This window comes from Alligator mississippiensis, chromosome 4 (genome assembly GCF_030867095.1).
Source record: "Alligator mississippiensis isolate rAllMis1 chromosome 4, rAllMis1, whole genome shotgun sequence".
NCBI classification, from domain to species: Eukaryota; Metazoa; Chordata; order Crocodylia; family Alligatoridae; genus Alligator; species Alligator mississippiensis.
In genome coordinates, this window is record NC_081827.1 from 235,007,755 (window position 1) to 235,026,924 (window position 19,170).

The window sequence follows — 19,170 nt, forward strand, 5'->3', positions numbered from 1 at the left end:
CACACACATGACAAATAGAACCAAGGAGGTGATATTTCCCATCTATGCGGCATTAGTCAGACCACATTTGGCGTACTGTGTCCAGTTTTGGGCACTGTACTTCAAGAAGGATGTTGATAGACTCAAGAGGGTCCAGAGGAGGGCCACTCATATAGTTAGGGACTTACAGGAGAAGCCCTATGAGGAGAGATGGAGGGACCTGGAGTTCTTCAGCCTCCATAAGAGAAGGCTGAGAGGTGATCTTGTGGCTGCCTGCAAATTCATTAGAGGGGTGCAGCAAGGGATTTGAGATGTTTTGTTCACCAGGGCACCTTTTGCAGAGCTCAGAGTTAACCCTCTCCTGCAGTGGCTTAACTTTAAGATGTTCAGAGGGCATTTGAAGGGCAATAAGTTTTAACTTGCAGCTGGTTATGCTTTAAGTGAGCTTAGTATGGTCCAAGTTTAACATGCAATTTCACTCTTGGAAGTACTTTGGAAGCTTTCCAAGCTTGTATAATTTTTTTTTAAGATTTCTGGGAAACTGAATAATAAGTGTCATATAAGTAACATGTAGTTTCTGTATATACTGTTGGACTGTTGGTATTTGTGGTGCATATTTTTCAGATGTGGCAAGGACAAATATTACCCAAGCGACCAAAAATGTTTGCTTATAAAAAAGTATGTAATTTTACTTTAATCTATTTAAGTATTTTATCAACATGTTTTAGGCTGATTAAATCCATTTTTATGTACTAGGACTTAAAAAACCTGTCTTTTCTCTCTCAATGTTTCTTATGAGAGCTTGGGGGGGTGGGGGTCAACTTTCAGAGTGACAATGTATAGTTGAAATTAGAGACTACTCAATATTCTGTGTAGCAAGTCAACTTACTAATGCTAGATTTTTTAGGTTTGCTGTGCAGACAGGGCACATAAGATTTTTTTTTTTTTTCTGAGGGAAGTTTACTGCTGAAGGTATTAATGTAGTTTCCACTACAACATAAATCTGCAAGCTGAAGCTCTTGTAAGCACATCGTGTATTGTTACTGAGAGTGTTCAGTGAAAAAATGAAAAAAAAATGTTTCTCAAAATAATGGTAGGATTTCACTGCCTATGTTGTGCTCATATGTATGCACTTTTCCGGTACTTTGTCTAGGAAAGCCCCAAATATAGTTAAAATTCCATTTGATTCTATACCTTAGAAAGCTCCTAAATGGTATTACTAATACTATGAAAATTCAAATATTAGATATGAATATTTGGGTGTGTAGAGATACCCACAGGCTAAAACCTATGCGGATACAATGTTTATTTATATTTCTTTTATTTACCTCACTATAGCAGTCTTATACTCTTGTGTTCTCATGTTCTTATCAGCCTGGCACCATCTTTTCTAAAGAGGATGACACAGAAAATTATATTTTTTCATGTTGGGATTTGTCTTTCAAAGTATTTCAAAGTAGCTGTGACAGGAATTCTTGTGGATACTGCTGCAAATAACAGTACCGTGGTTGGTCAGCTTTTCTTCAGTCCCATAGGATCTCTTGTGCTCTGAATTAGCTTTGTGGCAGTTTGTCCCTTCATTAGTCTTTTATGAAAGGAAGAAGCATGAATGGTCTCTGAAGGAAAGTCTATAGTCTATCAGCAGTATTTCAGCAATAGATTGAAATACCTTGACTATTCCCAGTTTTCTTTCTGCAGGGAAAGCAATTGAAGGATTGTAATTGCAGTGATTCCAGATTATTAAGAGTTTGTGCTGATCAGGTATTTTCTAAACCCTATCTTGAACACCTTACTTAGGAAAATTTCTCATTGATTACAATGGATATTTTGAATGTATTTAGACCACAGGATTTAGCACATCACTAGTAGAAGGAGGAGGAAAATGGTTTCTAGAAACCAAATTAAAAATGAGTCCCATTAAATACTTAGCATGCCACAGTGTTTTAGGGACTACCATACACTAAATCGTCCTATGAATTGCATTGAAAAGGATTCATATGCATAAAGCTTCTCTCAGTCTCATTATGAACTCATTCGGATTTCCTGCTTTTCTCTGTCCTGCTGCCAAATGTAGCACAAATATAAAACTGAAGGATGGAGAGACTCCACATGGCTCCAGAATTTAGGACAGTTTCCTTGAATTTAGACGTTTGAGGTAAAATGAACATGTAATTCTCAAAAGAGCTCTTACCCCTCAGCATTTTTACATGTCATTCTACCACTTCTCTTTCCCCTCACCTGTAGGGAGAGATAGCCATGATATGAAAATTCAAGTGCTCCTCTCCTGAAGAGTCTTGGCCCCTAAGGATTAATTTCCTCTGGGCATTGAGCTACACCTGCCCCCACGCAAAGGCACAATAAACTGAGATTAACTCGGTCACCAATTAGGTTAGGCAACTTATATTAAGCAAAAAACTAAAGAACAGCTTGTAACAGAGTAATATTAAGAACAGTGTCAAACAAAGAGAAACCAATAAGAATATATATATACAAAACCCCAACAACCTCAGCTCAATCTAAGTTTGTGACTTGTCTTGTCACAGCTCTCTTCTAGGGCTGTGCAAAGCTTTGGTCGCTAATCGATTCAGCGGAGATTCAGCCCGATTCCCTTTAATCTCTCCGAATCAAAGTGGAACCCTCCGAATCAATTCAGAAGATATGGACATAGACACAGCTTTAAATGTTTTTTCTACATACCTAAATGTAGCAGGTGGCTTGTGAATGTTGAAATGCTGGGGCGATGGAGCATCCCATGGGAGCATGGCGGGGTCCCCAGTGTGCTCAGCAGTGGAACCAGAAGTGGACCAGAAGCAATTTTGGACCACTTCTGGGTCCACCACAGAGCACACAGGGGATCCCCACCCCCCGGCTTAGCAACTGGTGCCTCCTGGGTCTGGGGGAAGCATCTGGGATCCCCCCACAGCCAATTGCTGAGCTGAGGGGTTGGGGAGAGGGGGCAGTGTGCTCCACAGAAGACTCAGAAGCACACTGGACGTGCTTCTGGTCCACTTTCAGGTCCGCTGCCAAACATGAAGGGACCCCCCCCCTACGTTCCTGTGGGGTGGGGGTGCCCCATCCACCCCACCATCTCAGCATTCACGAGCTGCACCTGGTACCTTGAGGTATGTAGAAAAAATATTTAAAGCTGTGTTTATGCCTGAATTGTTGATTCTCTGAATCAGCATCGAATCTTCATATTTGGACTCAGCGAAACTAAATCAGGACAGTGATCCGAATCAATTAATTGAATCACTGTCCACTGAAGTGAGCTGAATCTGAATCTGAATTGAATATGGCCCACTTTTCATACCTCTACTCTCTTCCCCTCAGTGATGATACAAAGCTGGTGAGGATTTCTAAGTCTCCACCCCTTGCGTTGGGTAATAGGCACCTCACCTATTCAGGATAAGGTGATATGTTATCAAATCCTCAATAGTAGGATGGGTGGATGGTCACTCAGGATCACCTTTTCCTGAGGTGAGTCTCCTCAATAGCTGAATTGACACACCAATCACTCCACAATAATGATAACCCACCACTCCCACAGATTCATGCCATACTCCAATCAATATAGGACAAACAATGGCATATGAATGACGCTTTCTCTCTCTGACACCCAATTATATTCAAAATCTCTTCGCTCTTCAAGTCACAATGAAATCATCTCACGAAGACTTTCGTACCTGTCCCTCCGCACCCATTTACACCACACTCCTGTTGATCACTGTCACTCAAAAGATACCCCAATCACAATGTTGTGCACCCATCTCATCCACCTCTGCATTCATCACTCTAGCTTTGCACACCGCACTTAATCTAGAAGTTAGCACTTTCCCTTGGTCAGTTTTCCCACCAAGAATCATATGCACTGCACATGTCCCATAGGCAGAAGTAGGTCAGTGACATTATTGGGGTGGAAAGTTCAGATGTTGCAGGACCCTCACACCTCTCACCAAAGTGTGCAGGCTTGGGAGGGAATTAAACCAGGAATCCATCCCCAACATACCTGCCTTCATCATATGCTTGGCTTCTGCTCATTTGCTAAGACTAATTAGACCTGTAGGCAATTACCTGTAGTCTGTATTTAGCAACTTCCTTTATCCCTTTTTGACATGTCCTTCCTGACCTCCTAATTTTCAGCAGACCTCTGACATTTGTTTATACTTGTACCCTATTTCTCAAGGATTTATTTGTGAGTTTTCTTTTAATTTCATATGTTATTTAGCATTAAACCTGGCAAGTTCAGAGCTGCCTCAGACAGAGAGAGAGGAATGCATAATCAAAGATGAAAATGTGCTTTTATATTTAAGCTATGATCTGTTCCTTCTCTTTTCCTTTTCCCTTTCTTGTTCTTTGTCTAAACTATAGGCATTCTTTCTACTCAAAAATCATCTACAACTTACAGCCTTATTAAACAGTGTGAACTATGTCTTTAAGTCTCTTGTTTTCTTTGATGTAAACACCTGGATATGAGCAGGAATAAGGTAGAGCATCTTAAAGGCACAGTTCATGCCACTGTAAGTTAGGGGGTCATTCATGCTTAATGAACCCATCAAAGAGAAAAGATAGAATTCACTCATGACCATCTATTGTTCTTTATTGCCCTTTTAAAATGTATAGTAAAACCTTTTACTGAAGCATAAAGACAGTAGGGGGTTTTGGTTAATGACAGGCTGTGAAATGGGCTTTGCATATAATGTTCCTTTTGATACTATGTTGTTTTTTCCTTGGCTCTGAAAAATAACACAATGATAAGGAACATCAGTATATGCATATATTTTTTGAATCTTCATTCTGCATGCCCAGAAACCTGATACTTTAGGGATTTCAGTTTGTATACTAAAGCTCTGGCCCACAACTGAATTTTTTCAGCTTCTGCATGAACTTTCTATGTGTAGAATCAAATGTAGATTTTAGTGAACTTAGCTCTTCATTAGACATATAGAGATATTGTAAGGATGCAACTTTTTTTTACTATTTCTACCAATCACTCTTTTTTTTCAGTGACTAGTGGCACCATCTTAGGACTTTTGGTTCAGCTCCCAACTCAGCCATGGACTTTCTGGATTGGTGCATGCAGGTTAGTCAGGACTATGCCCAAAAAAGAACTTAAGTAGTAGGGCTGTGTGAAACCCTACTGCTCCATTTTGAATTGTATTTTACCTCTTCGAAGGGACAGTGTTTTGAAGCACTGTTCCATTTCATTTTGTTGAAACTGTTTGACTGTTTCAACATGTTTTGCCCATTGGCTATAATGGGGAATCATGAAAATGCCTATAACTTTTTCATTTCTTTCCTGACTTGAATGAAAGCAACCTCTACCTCAGCCTCCTCCGAAGTGCCTTCTGAAGAAGGAGACCTGGCTCTAGGGGAAACTTGAAGGGTGTATAGCACAAACTCAGATGATTCCCCATCCTTCCCCAGAATTTCCCTGCTCTGGCACTCAGCTCCAGCTCTTCCTCTGGCACTGGAAGGCTCAGCATGGGAAGTGAAGTGGGGGTTGAGGAGACTGTCATGCTGGTGCTGCTGCTTGTCATGGTGGTGGTGGGCTGTTATGACTGGTGCTCTTGGAGGGGATGCAGACTCAGGCAGTGGCACTGCTCCCCACTCCTTGCTGCCAGTAGAACTGGAAGCCTCACACCTGCTAGTTGTAGGAAAGAGGCTGTGTCTCCCTTGGGGGGTGGGGGGGCGGGACTTACAGCTCTCCCTCTACCCCCTCTTCCACCCTTCTCTGCAGGCTTGCCAGCTACCTTTCCAGCACACTTCATAGTGTGTTTGGTGTGCTTGAAAATCTGTGTGTTCTTCTGTAATGTAATATGTATTTATGTAATATATGTAGTTAATTTTTGTATGTATTTATGTGATAAATAAAATATATAAATGCATATATGTGTTCCTGTGTAAATTGTACATTATTATAGGCAGTATATGCTGTGCTTCCCTGCACAGTGAATGGAATGCATACTGTGAGAGAAAGCGCAATTTCTTTTCTGGGGGAAAAGAATCAAAATAGACTAGCAAAAACAAAAAGAGGATTTTGCAGGAGGAATACATTGAAAGGAATGAATTTTAAGATTTATTTAAGGGTATTAGAAAAGGAAAAGGTACTGGAGGATCCCACTTGCTAATAGCAGGCTAGCAAATAGGAAGTGATAGCTTTCCTCTGATGCTGCTGAGCTGCTGCAAGACACAGCTCAGAAAGCCGACCCCAAGGCACAGAGAAAGCTCAGTTCAAACAATGCTTTGTATGCTGTTTCTCCATCCCTTCCCCAGAGCGCTGGGATTCGATGGGACCTCAGGGAAGGATCACAGTCACTGGGCAGCTACATGGTCAATATGAGAGCAGTCCTTCCTCCCTCTTCCCTTCCCTCTCCTTAGTTTCTCTTCAGCTGCAAGCAAGCCCAGCTTTGAAACTTGAAATGTTTTGAAACTTCCAAACCATTTCAAGTGCCCTCATTTTATTCCAAAGCTGTTTCAAAGCCTTTCATTTCATTTTGATTTCACTGTTTCAAGTTCGAAATGAGTCATAACAAAACACCTGTTGAAATTTTGCACAGCCCTATTAAGTACTAGGTGTTGTGGCAGCTAGCTTGTAGGCACCTGGCCCCTCTAATAAAATGCAGAGGCTTAAGTTAAGCTGTCTAGATAATGTGTAGAGTGAGAGATCTAAGAATATGATACCAAACCTGTCACAGGCCAACTGGGCACTGTGAGTGTATCAAGATGGTTTACATGTATAACAGTTAACAAAAAAGTTAAGCTGATAAACATACAATATAACAATAAAAGTTGGCAGTGATAGTAAGAACAGACAAACAAATTGACAGAGTTCTCACTTGGATGGCAACTTATTGATAGTCCCTCAGTGCCAGGTACACACCAAGTTCATCCAGTGAAGTCAGGCATCCCTGATCAAAGCTATCGGAGGAAGCACCGGGGAAGATCCCTTAGTCAGGATCTGATCCTTGCTCACACTGGGAGTCTGGAGTCCAGGCTTGTAACAGCAATGACCGTTCTGTTCCGTCTTTCCTACTGGTCACCTGACATGTGTGTTCTTTTATATCTTGCCCTATGCTAATCTGTTGGCTTCAGAGCCACTCACAATCTTACTTTACAGCTGTTACCCTAGGGGATTAAAAGGTGTTAAAAATTATCATAATAGGTTACTGCCTAAACGTGGGTTTGCCCAATAAGCAAATAACACCACATCACTTTGGGGTTTGAGATTAGCATTTTCTCTGCCTAAATTCAATCCACCTAGCTACTTCCTCTTTGGAAATTTTTGGAATGTGTTAATTATACCTTGTGGTCAGGTTTGTCATTTTTACTGACCTTTAAGCAAGAACCATCAGGTCAGTTAAACTTTGCAGTTTTGTTTTCTAGTTCCGCTTCTTGAGGCCCAGTCTAGTTTTATGATCGGTACAGACAGTTAATTTTAACATCGCGGTTATACTTGTGACAGACAGGATACATTTTGTGGGTTACAATTTTGCAAGCTTTGCCTTAGCTAATATTAACTATTATGCCATTGCTAGATGCTCTCAAGAAGCAGCTCTTATTTGCTATAATTTGCTCATTAGCCCCTCTGGTTCTGGCCGTCACACAAAACTCACTCCCCGCCGCCCCCCCCCCCCCAAAAAAAAACCCTCAGTAGGGAATTGTATAAAGCCAGAGTATCTATGACTTATCTCCCACCTCTTTTCAGACTTAGGAGCCTTGTTCAGTTGTACTGACAGATGCCTCCCTTCACTCCAAATTCACAGCCTTGACTTTGGAACCCCAAAAGTAGGTACTTTAGTCCTTTCTTTCAACAAAGAAGCAGAGGGTCATTCTTTCTTCGTAAAATAAGACCAGAGAATGGGAGAGAGACAGCTTCAATTTCCTCCTTTCCTTTAGGAGACTGAAAGCTACATTTCCCATAAGTACACCCTGACCAATAGACCCTAGTGTCACTTTCCTGTGGAAACTGTTCCACTATCCAGAAAAAAAAAACTTTAAAATGTTTCTGTCAGAGAAAGAGCCAGACATTGCTTTCTTCCTGTCAATTAAATCTTTCAGTACTGGTCCTGAGAACAAGGATCTTCAGGTAACATCTAAAACACTGCTGCCATGACAACCCCTCTTTTATTTCATGATGTTTATTCTCCCTGTGCCTCCTTTATCTCAATAGCACAACACACGAACCATCTCAGCCAGCTTCACCAATTTACCCTCAAAAAATCCTTTAGCCTCCTTTTAAGGGTTTGCTACTCTGGTCATTGACTTTACGAAACAATGTGTTGTCAGACATTTCTGATTCTGGACACATTCCTTTGCTACTTTACCCAAGCTGAGCCTCCAGCAACAGTGTTCCAGTCCCCCTAAGATAGACATGATCATGTATAAATATCCCATCCATTCTGTGTTTCTCTTTTAAATGAAATGGGCTGAAGGATTTTTTTTCCTTTGTAGTCAGAAGCAATAATACCTATGGCACTGGAGCATACTTACAATAACTATCTTCTGAGCTTATTTAAAAGCCCTAGTTTTCTGTGCTTAATCAACTGCAAAAGTTATTTATTGCATTGTATACACAAGCATCATGAGCACTATGCCTTAATTAACTGCGTCAGCCTTGGCTGTCATTTTGACACTTGGCTTTTATTGGAATGAATGTTAAGTTCTGTCTTTTCTGATAGTTCTTTAAGCACATGTCAGCTTTGTATACTAGATCCTTTTTGCAATAATCTGTTTCAATTAACTGTCTTTAATTCTTTCTCGCGTTTGTTCTCCGGTAGTTTTGCTAAGGTCTGATTGCATTTGCTCACACAATTACTTTTTCTTCATATTTTCCCGGCTGGCAATCACTGGCCCGAAAGTGTTAACTCCTGTGTCAATTATCATACTTAGAAGGTGGTTAAATTACTAATGCTAATCCTAAAAATCAACCAACCAAAAAACCAAACAAAAATATATAGAGAGAGAGTCTGATCTTGTAGATGCTCCAGAATCTGTGTGAAATCTATCTTGACTCATGGGGGTGTATCTGGATGAGAGTGCACATGCAGGGGCACAAGCTTCCCTTGGGACAAACAGCGGTGGCAAATGCCCCTGCATGCATGTTCCAGCACGTGGCAAAGTGACCCAGGAGGGGTAGGGGAGGCTGGGGCTAGCACAGGGGTGGGCAAAATGCAGCCCATGGGCCAGATGCGGCACACCAGACATTCTATCCAGCCCACAGGGCCCCTAAAAAATTTAGAAAATGAATATTTATCTGGCCCTGGCTGCCTGTTATGCAACCCTCAATAGCTTGCCAAAACTCAGTAAGTGGCCCTCCACCCAAAATAATTGCTCGTCCCTGGGCTAGCACCTGTGCTACCCCAGCAGCCTTACCTGGGGTCCTGCGGGCTTCTGGGGACAACAGCTTTGCTGAGCCACCTGCTCAGAGCCTGGCCAGCTGCCAGAGCATAGTTCTGGCTGGTCAGGCTCCCTTTCTGGTGGCACATGCTGCTGCTCCATGCACCATACCATTTTTTTCAGTGTCTTTCCCAGAGTAAAAAAACCCGTTGTGCAGCAAATTAGCAGCACAGTGAATGGGTGCACGTGAGCCACATGCAGTATGCAGTGCCTCAAACTGCTTTGAGGCACCACAGACTGCATGTGCGCACTCATCCAGATGCACCCGTGGAGGGCATATTTTCATTTAGTGATCCAGGGGCCACAATGTTGCTACTATTAGCATTTACCACCCCCACAATCTACATCCAAGATGTATGCTCTTTTTTTTTTCTTTGTCAAGCTTTCTGAGTTTTATATCTTCACTCTGTGCTTAAGGGCTTTATAACTCTGATCTTCCTCCCCACTGCCCTTAGCATATATATATTCCTTTTACCTCAGTCTTCACATTAGAGTAAGTGCTATGGGAACCCGCCTAAACCTCCCTGCTCTCTGCTTTCTACATATTTCTTTTTTGTATGTAAAGCCTTATGCTCTTCCCTCCTATTGATTCTATCCTTCCAGGTGCACTAAATGTTAGATTTCTACCTTTTAGCTGGATTTAAACAATTGGATATCACAGCCTCTTTTATCTGTCTTTAAATATATGGCTTAGAGTTTGGAAATATTTCTTTCTTTGATCTTGAAAAAGTTACTGCAGAGAAGCTTTTCATTGCTTCAGCCAAGATTTCCCAAAGTGACCAGAAATTTTATTTGCCATATTTGTATTTGCCTTAATCCAAACTGAAGTTCAGGGTTGGATACTTAATACTTAGTCAAAATCAGTGTTCTTTGATTGTTTCACATTGTACACCTCAAAAGTCAAAGTACCAAAGCCAAGAATCACTTTTGAAAATCCTAACCTTTTTTCTTTTATCCATGAATAACATGCACTTCATGTAGAAGAAAATCACTTGAGTTTGAAAATAATCACAAGTGATTACATTTTCTTAGTCACCACTTCACATACCATTTTTACGAGTTACCATATTGAAACAAAGGCCAGGTAACTACATTCCCTTGGTTCTCCTAAAATTCTCAAATTGACTTAAAAACAAGTCCAGCATGACTGTACACACATATGCATCGCAATACGTGTTCTCTTTGTAATTTGTGAGCTCAAACTACATCAAGGATGTTATGTCCTTACCTGACGTTAAATGTTATCCCTTAATGAAGTCAATGGAGTTGAACTGGTTTACCTTAGGTGAGCATATGACTCAAGAACAGGGGTGGGAAATTATATCAGCTAGAGGGCTGCTTAATGAGTATTGGTGAGCTGTCAAGGGCTGCAAGGGTAGCCCTGCCCCTTGGCAGGTGCTCCAGCCCCATGTCAGCATCTTCAGACTGGAAGTCACACCACTAACTCCTGACCTTTGCCAATGAAAGTCCCCTTCCCCTTGCCCCCCAGAAGTACTCATTTTGGGACAGGGAGGTTGCCATCTTGGAACCAGAAAAAAACAAATGATATACTAAAAGTCAAGCACCTACTATAACATATTTTATTACAAAATATATTTTTGACATGATTTGTGTTTGCATGTAGAGGTGATTGCATAATAGCTCAAAAATAAAGTCCTACTCTTATGTATTGTGTGTGTGGAAGTGTGTGGGGTGTGGTGGGAGGGGTGTGCAAGATGGAGCTGCTGGACACTGGGGAAGTCGAGGACATCCCACAGTGGCTGCAGCAGTGGCAGCAGTAGCTCTGTCTGAAAGCTGTGTGCTGGCTGGGCCATGGCCATCTGGCACATAAGAGTGGGAGCTAAGCACAGGGGATGGGTGGGGTATAATTAATTGGTGGGTGCCTACCAGCCAGATGTAATTGCCTGACAGGCTGGATCCAGCCCGCAGCCTGTATTGTACCCACCTTGCTCAAGAATGTTTCTTTCTAAAGATGCAGCCCAAATACATGGCACAAAAAGAGACTGATTTAGTGCAGTAGTGCTCAACCTTTCAGTACCACAGACCAAATATATGGCCTCTGACTGGTTTGCAGGGCAGATCTTCTACATGGGGCTCATCTGTGGGCCTGACCTAGTGCAGGGGAAACACAAGGGGACAGTTCACATGGGCAATCTAGCTATGCATACCGGCCTGACCCCATGCTCTGGCTCTTGATACAAAGTGACCCTGCACACCAGCCCCACCATGCACCAGTGCAATCTAGCTTGCAGGCCCATGTCGTCAGCCCACGGAGCTCCCCACAAGTCTGAAAATTTGGCAATTAACACTGCTATTGCTTCCCTGCTGCCAAATGTCTGTGGGGAAAAGAAATGACAGGGCTTTGTGGGCTAAATCTATTCTAGCCCATGAGTCAGAGGTTGAAGATGATTGCTTTAGTGTCTTAGACATTTTCTTTTATATTATAAGCCCCAGCTCCTCTCAGGTTTTACCATGTACAGTATGCTTAGATACAATGCAAGCAAGAAGATCTGCAATGTTCCGTATTCCTATCGTTTCATGAAAAATACTTAAAAAATAAAGGCTTGTTCTGGTTTCCAGATTGTTGTCAAAAGACAAAGGGTTAAGAGAATAGCCAAAGAATGTACACCAAGAGACTGGAAACACCAACTCCAGTCAAGAGAACACCAGATTTTGTCTTCTCTTGTAATGATGGGACTGAATCACATCACAACGGCCATGAACTTTTGACTTGGAAAAACCTGCATCCTAATCTGGAGGTGTATTTTAAAGTTTCAGCCTCTCTTTGGGAAGAGGGGTGTTCTTGAGGGGGTGTTAATATGTGATTTTTGCTGGTCAGTTCAGAATCCTTGTTTTAATGAAGATATCACCTATTGGTTATAAGTATGGGAGGAGTCTTAGTAGGTCCTGTATGTTGGGAAAATCATTTCTCAAATAGTTTTTCAAATGGTTACATATTTTACTATTGTAAATATTACTCATTTGCAAGTAGGGGATTGGCAATTATTAGAATCTAGTCACTCTCTCAGGAGAGACCCAGAGAACGCATTGCAAAGAGAATATATAATGTGCATAACTTTTTTTTACTGCTTTGCAATATTATCACTATTCTAATTGTAGATGAAGTTTTCCCACCACACGTAAGTCCCTTTGGGTGAAACTATGAAATTCATCCTCTCTCTGTACAAGAATGTTTATTGATGCCGACAGAATGGACTAACTTGAAAGTGTTATATATTTATGTTAATGTTTAATTATTGTTACAATTTGAGACATCGTTCCATTTTGGGAATTATCTATTTTAATATTCCTGTGCTGTGCAACAAAAAACTACAATGTGATCTCAGTTATTATTGCTAGTATTCTTATACTAATAGAATAAAAATACCAGGAAAAAAATGAAATGATCTTTTCTCTTCCCTCTTTATAATTCCAGAATTTACACAAAAACAAACAAACCAAGTCACACAGCTTGGCAGCTGCCATTGCCAAAAGCCATTATACCAGGACTTCCCCTAAGAAGCTTGGAAAGAATGGCAGAGAACCTAACAAGTTCCCTCATTTAGTCAGAAAAATAATTACTTACATGAAACAGGTTCAGCTAAGTCATTTGTTATAACAACAAAGGTATGTATATTGGTCCTTATCCTCAGTGATTCATATCACCACAAATCCCTGTGTCAGGATAAGAGCAATATCTATGATAATTTAAGTATAGTGTTCCAGAAGACAAATTAACAGGGAAAACATCATATATGTTTACTGGATAAAATGTTAGTTTAGTTTTCTTTCTCAGCTTCAACTTAGATAAGTACTCTTGACTTTACCCAAGCATTTTAGACAGACAATAGTTTGTGATCTTTCCCAAGACAGTTCAGCTCTGTTCAGACATCCACTTTCTCATCAGTATCCAATCCTTTCAGTTTGAGGGGCAAATCCATTATTTTAGAAAGCATGGAATCTGTCCTTGGGTGCTTACTCCTGCCCTATTCCCTTCTTTTGTGCCAGCAACAAGAGAGCAAAAATCATCTTTGCTGGGAATTTCTCCAGTGTAACAGTGTCTCCAGACTGTGTACAGTCAGCATAGGTGCCTGCTTTACCTTCCTTGCCCTATGGCCCTTAGCACAACGGGGTCTTTTTGTAATGGAAAGTTGCAGAGGCTGGAATTAGTCTATCCCTTGTTAGCATATGGTTCCTAGTAGATCTCTGAAGTACTGCAGATTTGACCAGGGTTTGTGGTTGCTATAATTTGCAACAAAACCAGGGCCATAAATGGTTTTTGATTTTTAGCTGCTACTTTTATTTATTTACTTCTTTTCCAAGATGCCTGGGATCATTCTTTGGTCACTTTTCTAGCCTCAGATTCAGTCAGGCTCCTGTCCTGGAGGCTTCTGCAGTCAAAGCGATGGAGCAGCCAGAGCTGTTCTATACCTGCTCATGCAACACAGCAGATGCCCAGCAGAAGATCTCATAAACCGTTAAGCAGCTGGAACAGGAAAGGGTCAGCAGCTGTTCACAGTGTTGCTGGCTTACTTTTGAGCTTCTTCTATAGCTGCAGGTGGAAAGCAGCAGAGGGGAGGGTGTTGGAGGGATAACAATGGAGGTAACAGAAACACTTCTATTTAAAAATTGCAGGGCACAGTTTAAGTAACACATTTGCACCTCATAACCATCTACAATTTTCCTTAGCAGAGTTGCCCTCAAGGATAACAGGTGGCTTATCACTGCTGTAGCAGATGGAAATATACCTTATATATACTCTATCCACAAGTGCTTACATACACAATCCCTACAGAAGGTGCCACTTGATACAGTTTTGTTTTTTTTCCCTTTGAGATCTGTGCAGTTTATTAAATACACCCAACTCATGGGCTTGTTCCAGAATATGAGACATATTTCTTTCTGACATGCAAAGTTCAGGAGGTTCCTTTTCCATTCAAATCAGTGTCAGGATGTTTTGTTTTGTTTTTAACTTGTATTTCTACTGATATAGTATACCAATGGCAGTGTCATTATAAACCACTTTCGTGGAGACACTTTATTCTTCAGTTAACTATATGTCTTCAGTTACATCAAGTTACTACCAACCTTCAGTCATATTACCAGATGAATAAGAAAACCCTGAGGCTCTGAGGTGTACTGTTAAAAAGTCATCCTTCTTTATGTGAGAGGCACAGATTTTTGTAGCTGATATCTTTTACTGGAGCAGCTGCATGGTTGGAATGAAGTTAGACAAGCTTTCAAATGCAAGGCATTCATCATCGGGTCTGAGAAAAGAAGCAGGCAAATCAGTGATTAAAGACAGTAGGTAGGGCTGTGAAACTGGAGACAGAAGAAATTCCTAGGGGGTAGCACACAAACAATTAGAAGAAGAAAGAAGCTTAATCAGGACCTTTCAACCAGGAGCACGGTCATCATCACCTATAGGGCGCATCGACTCATCTCCATACAATGACATTGTTATTGCGCCATGCTTCAGTACTTCCTTTTCAAAGAACTGAAATGTGGTGCAACAACTGCCCGCTTACATTTCCCCACTACATCTCCATAGCATGCTACTACAGCGATTTAGCTAACAATCACATTTAGACTTGCTTGATTGCTATGTCGCCATAGTGCACTGTATGGAAATGTAGCGCATCACTACACCGCCATAGGGCGACGTGTAAATGTGCCCATAGTGTGTAGGAAGAATTTAAGGAATGAGGTAGATTACAGTATGTGATATAAAGTCAGTATCAGTGTTCAGTTCTTGATTCTTTCTGTCGTTCTCAAAATGGACCACCCAACATCTCTTTGGGACTCTGGAGTCTAGGCAGCTTAGTCCCACAGGTACCAATTACACTGACACCTACCGAAATAACTTCCACAAGACCGCATTTCAAAATATGTGCATATATTGGTATAGAGTGCTACTTACTATTATTAGTAATTTTCTGAATTACTCCAGCACATGTCCATTTTCTGAACAAAAAAGTAAACTGCAACATTTTGTCATGCTAAAAGATAAAAGGGCAGAACAATACTGTACAGAATAAATGGTTTTCCTCACAAATGTAAATACTGCACACAAACAACTACGTTAAAAAAGGGTAAAGTTTGAAGATTAAGCACTCAAGGGTTGGGAAATACCAGAATTAAGGTTATATGTAACTTGCTTGTGTGTTCATTATGATACAATCTTTAAGTGCAGGATGATGTACTATTTTAACTACAGAATCCTCTGGACACTTCATCCAGATTGAAGGATTAGTCTACTTGCCCTAGTCTCTCTGCTCTGCTACTTCCCTTTACCTTCTTATCAGTTCTACCTCGCTACTGTCACCAGTCATCAACATTTTCTCCCTATTTCTTTTTCCCCAATGGTCTCCCCCACTCTTTGTCCTCTCAACTCCTATATCCTCATAGCCCCACATGCATGGATGATGGTGGTCCTCAGCCAGACCCCCCCACTACCACAGTATATCAGTCCCATCCCATCTTTCTTTCCCAGTTTGCTCCCTCCATAAATCCCCACGCTTTGAATATTTGGAGTCAAGTCCTTAGTTCTAGCTGTGCCAGCTGCTGCAGCAGTGCAGCACTAAAGCTAGTTTAACTGGTCCCTTATATTTTCCCCTAGTTCACCTTTATATAGAAGAACACAGGCATGTCTACACATTGCCCTATGGTGACATTGTTACACTTCTGTGCTTTACTACTTTGTTTTGGAAGTACTACAGCATGGCACAGTAATTGCCCATACTGTGCCGTATGCATGGCACATGGTTATTTTTAGCTGCTACTTCACTGTAGTGGCATGCTATAATGGGGGAGCACACTGCTACAGTGAAGTAGCTGCCAGTCACATGTAGAGCCATGTGATCACTATGTCGCTGTAGCATGTCACTATGGTGACATAGTGTGATGGGTAGCTGTGCCCTATGTGACTTCTGGTCCCCAGCCAATGGAGTAATTTTGCCAGCAAAGTGGGAGTCAGCCAAAGACCACCTATCTCCTAGGTACTAAAAGTCTTCCCTCCCTTAGCAACATAAATCCTTTCTCTCTCCTATAGCTCTAACATCAATAATGCCCTGAACACTTCTTTATAGGCAGTCTTTTCATCACTCCTCCCTCCACATTTAAAGTTTGTCCTTCTTCTGCCAACAAATTTCCCTCAATCCTGTCACTCTCAAATTGCTATATGCATCTCCTGAACCATCTCCTTCCACTTGCTGAAGAGCTCCCCTCAGAATCTCATTGTGGGTTTAGTTCATCAAGAGACACAACTGATATGATGTTCACAGCTTGACAGCTGCAGGAGAAATGTTGGGAACAACATAAGTCTGTCTACATGGCCTCCTATGACCTCATGACATGAAAGCTTTCAACTCTGTCAGCAAAGACGTGTTATGGGGGTTCCTAGTGCAGTATGGATGCCCTCTGAGATTTGTCACCATTCTCTGCCTGTTCCGTGATGGTATGCGAGCAGTGGTTCTCAGTAATGGATCCACTATAGATCCCTTTGAGGTTAAAATGGGAGTTAAGCAAAGTTGCATCATCACTCCAACGCTCTTAATATTCCTTGCCATGATGTTACAATTTACCACCAACAATCTTCCAGCTGGAGTGGAGCTAAACTACCAAACGGATGGGAAGCTGTTTAATCTCAGCTGACTCCAAGCCAAAACTAAGATGACCATGAGCTCAGTCATTGAGCTCCATTATGCTGATGATGCTGTAGCGTTCACTGACTTGGTAGCAGACCTTCAGGTAATCGTGGCAGACAAGGTTCCTTGGGTGAATCTGATATCTTTTATTAGACTAACTGAAATAGTTGGAAAATAATTATTAAGCAGCGAACATTTTTACCAAGGCATACGAGGAAATGGGACAGGAGAGGGGGCAAGTTGCTGACGAACTACATAGTCTCAGCCTTCTCCTTCAGTTTCTTCCCTTTTAGGTGTTTTGGCCTGTTGCAGCAATTATTGTGTGAGTACAGATTTGTCCTATCTATATTGTAAACTTTTTTGTTCAGCAGCCCAGCTGGAAATAAAAGATAATATCCAAAATAATTAAGTAATACCCACAGCATAGCTCATGCTAACATTTCTTCTATGAGCCATCTTCAGAGGGGAGGTATATGAGAAGGAGACCGAAATGTCAGAAAGCTGACAGCAGAGGCGGACATGAGAAGAATTATAGGCATTCAGCAAACATTAAAAGGACAATAACACACTGGCTTATGGCTATTTATTTTTTATGAGAGACTTTGGCAGTATTTTGTTTGAAGTTTTGATGGCCATATGTTTTCCAGGGAGGCACAGTGCTGTTTGTAAACTATGCTATAATTGAAATTGAATTTTCATGAAATCTATGTGAAATATGATAACACATTAAAATACTCTCCTTTGGAGAGTTTCCTCATTGATTTTTGTTGCATTAAATCTGTTTACACTCAAAGGACAAAATTACATTCTGCTGGTCTTCATTTCAGGCACACCCTTCCTTTTGTTTTCTGGAGGCTACACATGGCAAAGCAAAACACTGTGCTGTTCGTAGCTCTTCCAACACTAACATTTCTTTTAGTGAAATGATGCCTTACACTAGAATTGGCCTCCTTCCGCCCATCTGTTTTAACATGCTATTAACTCTTTGATGACTTTACCCTCCCTTTCATTTCAATGCTTTACATATATTTATACTTTGGGTCCCATCCTGTCTTCCTGGAAACTGATGAGAATTTTGCTGTTGACTTCATTGGAAGCAGAATCAGTCCATATAGGCTGTTATCATGGAGAAAATCTTTAGCTGGAATAAACAGATACAGTTTGGTTGGCTTCAGTGGAACTATGCTTATTGACATCACCTGAAGATCGGCTGCCAAGCACATTTTTCATGTGATGCAGAACCTATTGTATGGGAGTGGCCGGATCGCTGCAACTCTTATTCTAAAGAACAATGAGTGTTTATGTGTCAAAATGTCATTATTTTGTATGCAATAGGAAAGTGGAAGGAAAGCAAAAACAGAAAAGGTGGGGGTGAACACTGGTTTGTTTCTAAGATGCAGCTAATACTGTCACTCAAAGTGGGCCCATATGAATCATCAAAATAAAAGTGAATGTTTTGCTGGGATAAAGACAAAGATAAAAGATAAACGGTTCCTTGCTTTATTCCCAAAGGCATCTATCACTCCATCAGCTCTGCTATAATCCTAGATGCATTTTTCACTCTAGGGCTGAATGTACTAATAGATTATAGAACTAAAACAATGCATTTTACATGTACAACAAGCATAAGATATTTTGATATTTTCCCCTGTCATTGTAAGGAGAATAGATAAATACTATCACTGGTTTCTACTGAATATGAAGCTAAACTAAACCTACCCTCATTCCCTTACATCCTGCTTTTCTTTCACCTCTGCTTGTTTCAAGTTTATTTAGCATGCTCTTTGAGGAGCTCTTCTTTTCTGATATTATAATATAGAATTTGCTCCAGTGAATTAGAACACTAAACCACCAGCTCTGGAAGCTCACTGCAACATGACAGGTACTTCCAGACACCTTAGAGAAAGTTTCCCTGTTCAATGGCACCTAGCTATTTGTTTAGTGCTCTCCACTGGGTAGAGGTGAAAGAGGCAGCCTTGCCTTCCCCCTGCAGCAATCCGCTAATGTTCTGGAGAATAAGATTGCATTTCATTTGTTATCTTAGCTTGTGCAGTATAGTGACAGATGCTTTTATTGATAATAAAATGATCCACCTGCTTTTAATATCTAGCAACAGCATATGACTCCATAACCTCGTGAGGAAGTAAAT